Source organism: Balaenoptera physalus (assembly GCF_965194825.1).
Source record: "Balaenoptera physalus genome assembly, chromosome: 2".
Taxonomy (NCBI): domain Eukaryota; kingdom Metazoa; phylum Chordata; class Mammalia; order Artiodactyla; family Balaenopteridae; genus Balaenoptera; species Balaenoptera physalus.
In genome coordinates, this window is record NC_138883.1 from 62,802,554 (window position 1) to 62,810,343 (window position 7,790).

Genomic DNA, 7,790 nt, shown 5'->3' on the forward strand with positions numbered 1-7,790 from the left:
TTACTGCAATTACTGGTTTTAGTAACCTCACCTTCCTCCAGTCCTTCCATTACGCTTGTAATCAATTCCCATATTAAACTTCTGTTTTACATATACAGAGTGGTTTCTGTTTCCTTGAGTGAGCCCTAACTGATAGACAGAGTAAGGAATTTTTCCATTCAAATGCGAACAGTTCTCATCAGAATGGATGTTGAATTATGTCAAGTGCTCTTTTTGAATCGGTTAAGAGGATTGTATTGCTTTTCTCTATTGATATTAATGAAATTAATTACATTAAAAGATTTCCTAACATGGAATCATTTTCACACCTTAGGTTTAGGTTCCCCCAAAAGCAGAGCCCAATATAGGTACCTAGGTACAGGGTGTCTACTTGAGACATGATCCCAGGAAACTGGAGTGAGGGAGTGGGGAGAGTGAGACAGGGAAGGAGGAAAAGAAAAGAAAAGGTGCATGGATGAGCTGATGACTACTGAGGGCAACTGGGGTTTAATTTCTTTTGGGGACCCTCAGAGGAATTGGGTATGATGCACCTTGGAATGCCTCCTCATTGACTTTTTATTTTTAATTAATTAATTAATTTATTTATTTTTGGCTGTGTTCCGTCTTCGTTTCTGTGCGAGGGCTTTTTCTAGTTGCGGCGAGCGGGGGCCACTCTTCATCGCAGTGTGCAGGCCTCTCACTGTCACGGCCTCTCTTGTTGCGGAGCACAGGCTCCAGACGCACAGGCTCAGTAGTTGTGGCTCACGGGCCCAGTTGCTCCGCGGCATGTGGGATCTTCCCAGACCAGGGCTCGAACCCGTGTCCCCTGCACTGGCAGGCAGATTCTCAACCACTGCGCCACCAGGGAAGCCCTCCTCATTGACTTTTAATCCCAATGATAGAAGGTTGTCTCTGGGGACATAAATTCCTCTGCACCTCTGGGCCACACCTCTGGCTGCACCTCTGCATGTAGACTGAGCAAGCACCCAAGGCTTGGAGAAGTCCCGACGCAGATGAGCTGAAAGACCAGCTGTGGTGGGAGGCAGAGGCAGGCCAAGGGATGTGAGTGGAGCACCAAGGCAAATGCAACACCTGTGTTACAGAATAAACCTGCCTTAGTCCAGCTCATTTATTTTTTTTAATCTGATACTTTTGTATTCAAGTTAGTTTTATATGTGGTTTACTTTGAGCATTAGAGTTATGATAAAATGAATTGCGAAGCTTTGAAATATTTAAAATCATGTCTCTTTCATGAAAGTTTTCAACAACTGCTTGTAAAACTATCTGGATCCAGTGCTTTTCCAGAGCAAAGTCTCAGATGGCCATTTTTTGCATTTCAAGATGTGCCTTTCTTTGCTTCATTTGAACCAGCTATGAAAATAGGATGTGATTGGTCTACTTATGGGAACCAGCATAATTGTCCAAATGACCGGATCTCTACTTTTACAATTCATGTAAAAAAGAACTCACAAAGCAAAAATTTCCACTCCATTTAGATATAGATATAGATGTAGATCATTGACATAGATATGGATTTTTAACTGTGTTCATTTCTGTCAAGAAAAATAATATTGAGAGAGTACCCAGAGATCTTGCCCACCAAAAAGGTCACAAAGAATTGCTGAATTTCTGTTTATAATATTCACTAAAAACAACTGAATTCCTCACACTCAGCACTTGTATTACAGTGCATCAAGGCATGTAGAATATTCTTTATATAATAAAAAAAGAAATATACCTGAGGAAAGAGGCAGCAATGCAAAGGTGGAGGGGTCCCTGGGGCATTAGCAAAAGATGTTTACATTTGGAGAAAGTTCATTTTTTTCTTGTCATAAAAAACAAATTAAGATGTTGCATGAGATGTTTTGGCTTTCCCTTCGGTGCAAAACCATTTTTCCTCGAATAATTTACCTAATAGACATGAAGAACTGCTATCAAGCCTTTTCTCCTCCAGTTACAGCAGCGAGAAAATTATTTTACATCAGCTGCTGACAACTAGTATCCCTCTCAGGGGCACATAATGAGAGAACTGTCAGGCAGGATGAGTGTCCAGTACAGAAATATTTAATTAATGCTCTCATCATGCCTCTAGGTAATTCTTCACAGAACTAAGGATATTAGAGAACACCCTCTGATCAGTCCAGGGAATTTTTTACAAAGTTGCTGCTGAGAGAATTTCAGTTTTCATTTTTTTGAAATCCAAGTTACCTATAAAATTCTATGGACCTATTTTTAAAATGCTTAAAATTTTTTTGTAATTCAGAAATATTACATAACTTTTTTATTGTGGTAAAATATACACAACATAAAATTTATCATTTTAAGTGACATTACATTCACAATATTGCACAGCCACCAACCCACTTCCAGAACTTTTTATCATCCCAAACAGAATGTACCCCTTAGACAACATCCCCCCATTCTTCCCTCCCCCCAGCCTCTATTCTACTTTCTGTCTCTGTGAATTTGCCTATTCCAGGTCCCTATATAAGTGGAATCGTACAACATTTGTCCTTTTGTGACTGGCTTATTTCAACTGGCATAATGTTTTCAAGTTTCATCCATGTCATAGCATGCATCAGAACTTCAATTTTTTTTTTTTAATTGAAGTATAGTTGATTTACAACGTTGTGTTAGCTTCAGGTGCACAGCTAAGTGATTCAGTTATACATATATATAAATCTATATTCTTTTTCAGATTCTTTTCCATTATAGGTTGTTACAAGATATTGAATATAGTTCCCCGTGCTATACAGTAGGTTCTTGTCCTTCATCTATTTTATATATAGTAGTGTGTATCTGCTAATCCCAAAATCCTAATTTACCCCTCCCACCCCCTGCTATCCACTTTGGTAACCGTAAGTTTGTTTTCTATGTCTGTGAGTCTATTTCTGTTTTATAAATAAGTTCACTTGTATCATTTTTTTAGATCCCACATATAAATGATATCATATGATATTTGTCTTTGTCTGTCTTACTTCACTTAGTATAACATGTTTAAAATTTTAAAGGAGTCAAATGCCAAAGGATCGAGACTTAGTATCTTATATTTTAGACCTTATATTTATATTAAGAAAAATACAGCAGAAAGCAACAGTGAATTCATTTCCACATAACTTTGTGGGAATTACTTGGTAATTAAAACATCACCTCCATATATTGGAAAACAGTAGTGCAATACGTGTGAGGTACTTATTCAGTATATTCACAAGGCTGGATGTTTGTTCAGGATTCACAGACCCCTGGTAATATTTCCACTGTCCCCAACGTGGGAACCACCCATACTCTGGACAAGAACAAACCCAGGCTGCTCTGTCTTAAGTCAAGGCCTTTTTACTTTCTTGGCGAATCTTAGTCTCCACTCATAAGTTTGCTTATTGTTCACTGTAAAAACCGTGTATAGCACCTCATTCCAAGGAAGAGCTTCTTCCCTCTGCTGTGCTCTACAAAATGCTGTCTACAGAAAACTGGGGCTCAGGGGTGGGAACTGAGAAAGGGGAGGTGGCGGTATAGAGTAGAAATGCCAAAAAGGTGTTAAACTAAAACCCAGATCTCTGGACGTCTAATGCAATGCTCTTGCCTTTCAAATAAGTAAACAAAGAAAGCATTAAAAAAGTGACTAGAGGAGGAGAGAAGATGGCGGAAGAGTAAGACGCGGAGATCACCTTCCTTCCCACAGATACAGTAGAAATACATCTACACGTGGAACTGCTCCTACAGAACACCCACTGAACGCTGGCAGAAAACGTCCGACCTCCAAAAAGGCAAGAAACTCCCCCCGTACTCGGGTAGGGCAAAAGAAAAAAGAAATAACAGAGACAAAAGAATAGGGACGGCACCTGCACCAGTGGGAGGGAGCTGTGAAGGAGGAAAGGTTTCCACACAGTAGGAGGCCCCTTCCCGGGCGGAGATGGGGTGTGACCGGGGGAAGCTTCGGACCCACGGAGGAGAGCGCAGCCACAGGGGTGCGGAGGGCAAAGCGGAGAGGTTCCCGCACGGAGGAGCGGTGCCGACCAGCACTCACCAGCCCGAGAGGCTTGTCTGCTCCCCCGCCGGGGCGGGCGGGGCTGGGAACTGAGGCTTGGGCTTCGGTCGGATCGCAGGGAGAGGACTGGGGTTGGCGGCGTGAACACAACCTGAAGGGGTTAGTGCACCACAGCTAGCCGGGAGGGAGTCCGGGAAAAAGTCTGGAGCTGCTGAAGAGGCAAGAGACTTTTTCTTCCCTCTTTGTTTCCTGGTGCGCGAGGAGAGGGGAGTAAGAGCGCCGCCTAAACGAACTCCAGAGACAGGCGCGAGCCGCGGCGATCAGCGGGGATCCCACAGCAACAGGGGCGCAGAGGGAAAAACGGAGAGACTCCCGCACAGAGGCTCGGCGCTGAGCAGCACTCAGCAACCCGAGAGGCTTGTCTGCTCCCCAGCCGGGGCGGGCGGGGCTGGGAGCTGAGGCTCGGCTTCGGTGGGATCGCAGGGAGAGGACTGGGGCTGGCGGCGTGAACACAGCCTGAAGGGGTTAGCGCACCACAGCCGGCTGGGAGGGAGACCGGGAAAAGGTCTGCAGCTGCCGAAGAGGCAAGAGACTTTTTCTTGCCTCTTTGTTTCGCGGCGCACAAGGAGAGGGGATTCAGAGCGCCGCCTAAAAGAACTCCAGAGAAGGGCGCGAGCCGCGGCGATCAGCGCGGGCCACAGAGACGGGCGTGAGACGCTGGGGCTGCTGCTGCCGCCTCCAAAAAGCCTGTGTGTGAGCACAGGTCACTCTCCACACCGCCCCTCCCGGGAGCCTGTGCAGCCCGCCACTGCCAGGGTCCCGTGATCCGGGGACAACTTCCCCGGGAGAACACACAGTGCACCTCAGGCTGGTGCAACGTCACGCCGGCCTCGGCCGCCGCAGGCTCACCCCGCCTCCTCCGTACACCTCCCTCCCCCCGCCTGAGTGAGCCAGAGCCCCCGAAGCAGCTGCTCCTTTAACCCCATCCTGTCTGGGCGGGGAATAGACGCCCTCAGGCGACCTACATGCAGAGGCGGGTCCAAATCCAAAGCTAAACCCCAGGAGCTGTGCGAACAGGGAAGAGAAGGGGAAATCTCTCCCAGCAGCCTCAGAAGCAGCGGATTAAAACTCCACAAACAACTTGATGTGCCTGCATCTGTTGAATACCTGAATAGACAACGAATCATCCCAAATTCAGGAGGTGGACTTTGGGAGCAGGATATAGTAATTTTTCCCCTTTTCCTTTTTTTTGTGAGTGTATATGTATATGCTTCTGGGTGAGATTTTGTCTGTATAGCTTTGCTTTACAATAGCTTTATTTTACTTCACTATATTATAGCCTCTTTCTTTCTTTCTATTTTTTCTCCCTTTTACTCTGAGCCATGTGGACGAAAGGCTCTTGGTGCTCCAGCCAGGCATCAGGGCCGTGCCTCTGAGGTGGGAGAGCCAACTTCAGGACACTGGTCCACAAGAGACTTCCCAGCTCCACGTAATACCAAACAGCAAAAATCTCTCAGAGATCTCCATCTCAACATCAAGACCCAGCTTCACTCAACGACCAGCAAGCTACAGTGCTGGACACCCTATGCCAAACAACTAGCAAGACAGGAACACAACCCCATACATTAGCAGAGAGGCTGCCTAAAATCATAATAAGGCCACAGACACCCCAAAATACACCACCAGACGTGGACGTGCCCACCAGAAAGACAAGATCCAGCCTCATCCACCAGAACTCAGGCACTAGTTCCCTCCACCTGGAAGCCTACACAACCCACTGAACCAACCTTAGCCACTGGGAACAGATACCAAAAACAATGGGAACTACAAACCTGCAGCCTGTGAAAAGGAGACCCCAAACACAGTAAGATAAGCAAAATGAGACGACAGAAAAACACACAGCAGATGAAGGAGCAGGGTCAGAACACACCAGACTTAACAAATGAAGAGGAAATAGGTAGTCTACCTGAAAAAGAATTCAGAATAATGATAGTAAGGATGATCCAAAATCTTGGAAATAGAATAGACAAAATGCAAGAAACATTTAACAAGGACGTAGAAGAACTAAAGAGGAACCAAGCAATGATGAAAAACACAATAAATGAAATTAAAAATACTCTAGATGGGATCAATAGCAGAATAACTGAGGCAGAAGAAAGGATAAGTGACCTGGAAGATAAAATGGTGGAAATAACTACTACAGAGCAGGCTAAAGAAAAAAGAATGAAAAGAACTCAGGACAGTCTCAGAGACCTCTGGGACAACATTAAACGCACCAACATTCGAATTATAGGGGTCCCAGAAGAAGAAGAGAAAAAGAAAGGGACTGAGAAAATATTTGAAGAGATTATAGTTGAAAACTTCCCTAATATGGGAAAGGAAATAGTTAATCAAGTCCTGGAAGCACAGAGAGTCCCATACAGGATAAACCCAAGGAGAAACACGCCAAGACACATATTAATCAAACTATCAAAAATTAAATATAAGGAAAACATATTAAAGGCAGCAAGGGAAAAACGACAAATAACACACAAGGGAATCCCCATAAGGTTAACATCTGATCTTTCAGCAGAAACTCTGCAAGCCAGAAGGGAGTGGCAGGATATACTTAAAGTCATGAAGGAGAAAAACCTACAACCAAGATTACTCTACCCAGCAAGGATCTCATTCAGATTCGATGGAGAAATTAAAACCTTTACAGACAAGCAAAAGCTGAGAGAGTTCAGCACCACCAAACCAGCTTTACAACAAATGCTAAAGGAACTTCTCTAGGCAAGAAACACAAGAGAAGGAAAACACCTACAATAACAAACCCAAAACATTTAAGAAAATGGAAATAGGAACATACATATCGATAATTACCTTGAATGTAAATGGATTAAATGCTCCCACCAAAAGACACAGGCTGGCTGAATGGATACAAAAACAAGACCCATATATATGCTGTCTACAAGAGACCCACTTCAGACCTAGAGACACATACAGACTGAAAGTGAGGGGATGGAAAAAGATATTCCATGCAAATGGAAATCAAAAGAAAGCTGGAGTAGCAATTCTCATATCAGACAAAATAGACTTTAAAATAAAGACTATTACAAAAGACAAAGAAGGACACTATATAATGATCAAGGGATCGATCCAAGAGGAAGGTATAACAATTGTAAATATTTATGCACCCAACATAGGAGCACCTCAATACATAAGGCAAATACTAACAGCCATAAAAGGGGAAATCGACAGCAACACAATCATAGTAGGGGACTTTAACACCCCACTTTCACAAATGGACAGATCATCCAAAATGAAAATAAATAAGGAAACACAAGCTTTAAATGATACATTAAACAATACGTACTTAATTGATATTTATAGGACATTCCACCCAAAAACAACAGAATACACATTTTTCTCAAGTGCTCATGGAACATTCTCCAGGATAGATCATATCTTGGGTCACAAATCAAGCCTTGGTAAATTTAAGAAAATTGACATCGTATCAAGTATCTTTTCCGACCACAACGCTATGAGACTAGATATCAATTACAGGAAAAGATCTGTAAAAAATACAAACACATGGAGGCTACACAATACATTACTTAATAACGAAGTGATCACTGAAGAAATCAAAGGGGAAATCAAAAAATACCTAGAAACAAATGACAATGGAGACACGACGACCCAAAACCTATGGGACGCAGCAAAAGCAGTGCTAAGAGGGAAGTTTATAGCAATACAAGCCTACCTCAAGAAACAGGAAACATCTCGAATAAACAACCTAACCTTGCACCTAAAGCAATTAGAGAAAGAAGAACAAAAAAACCCCAAA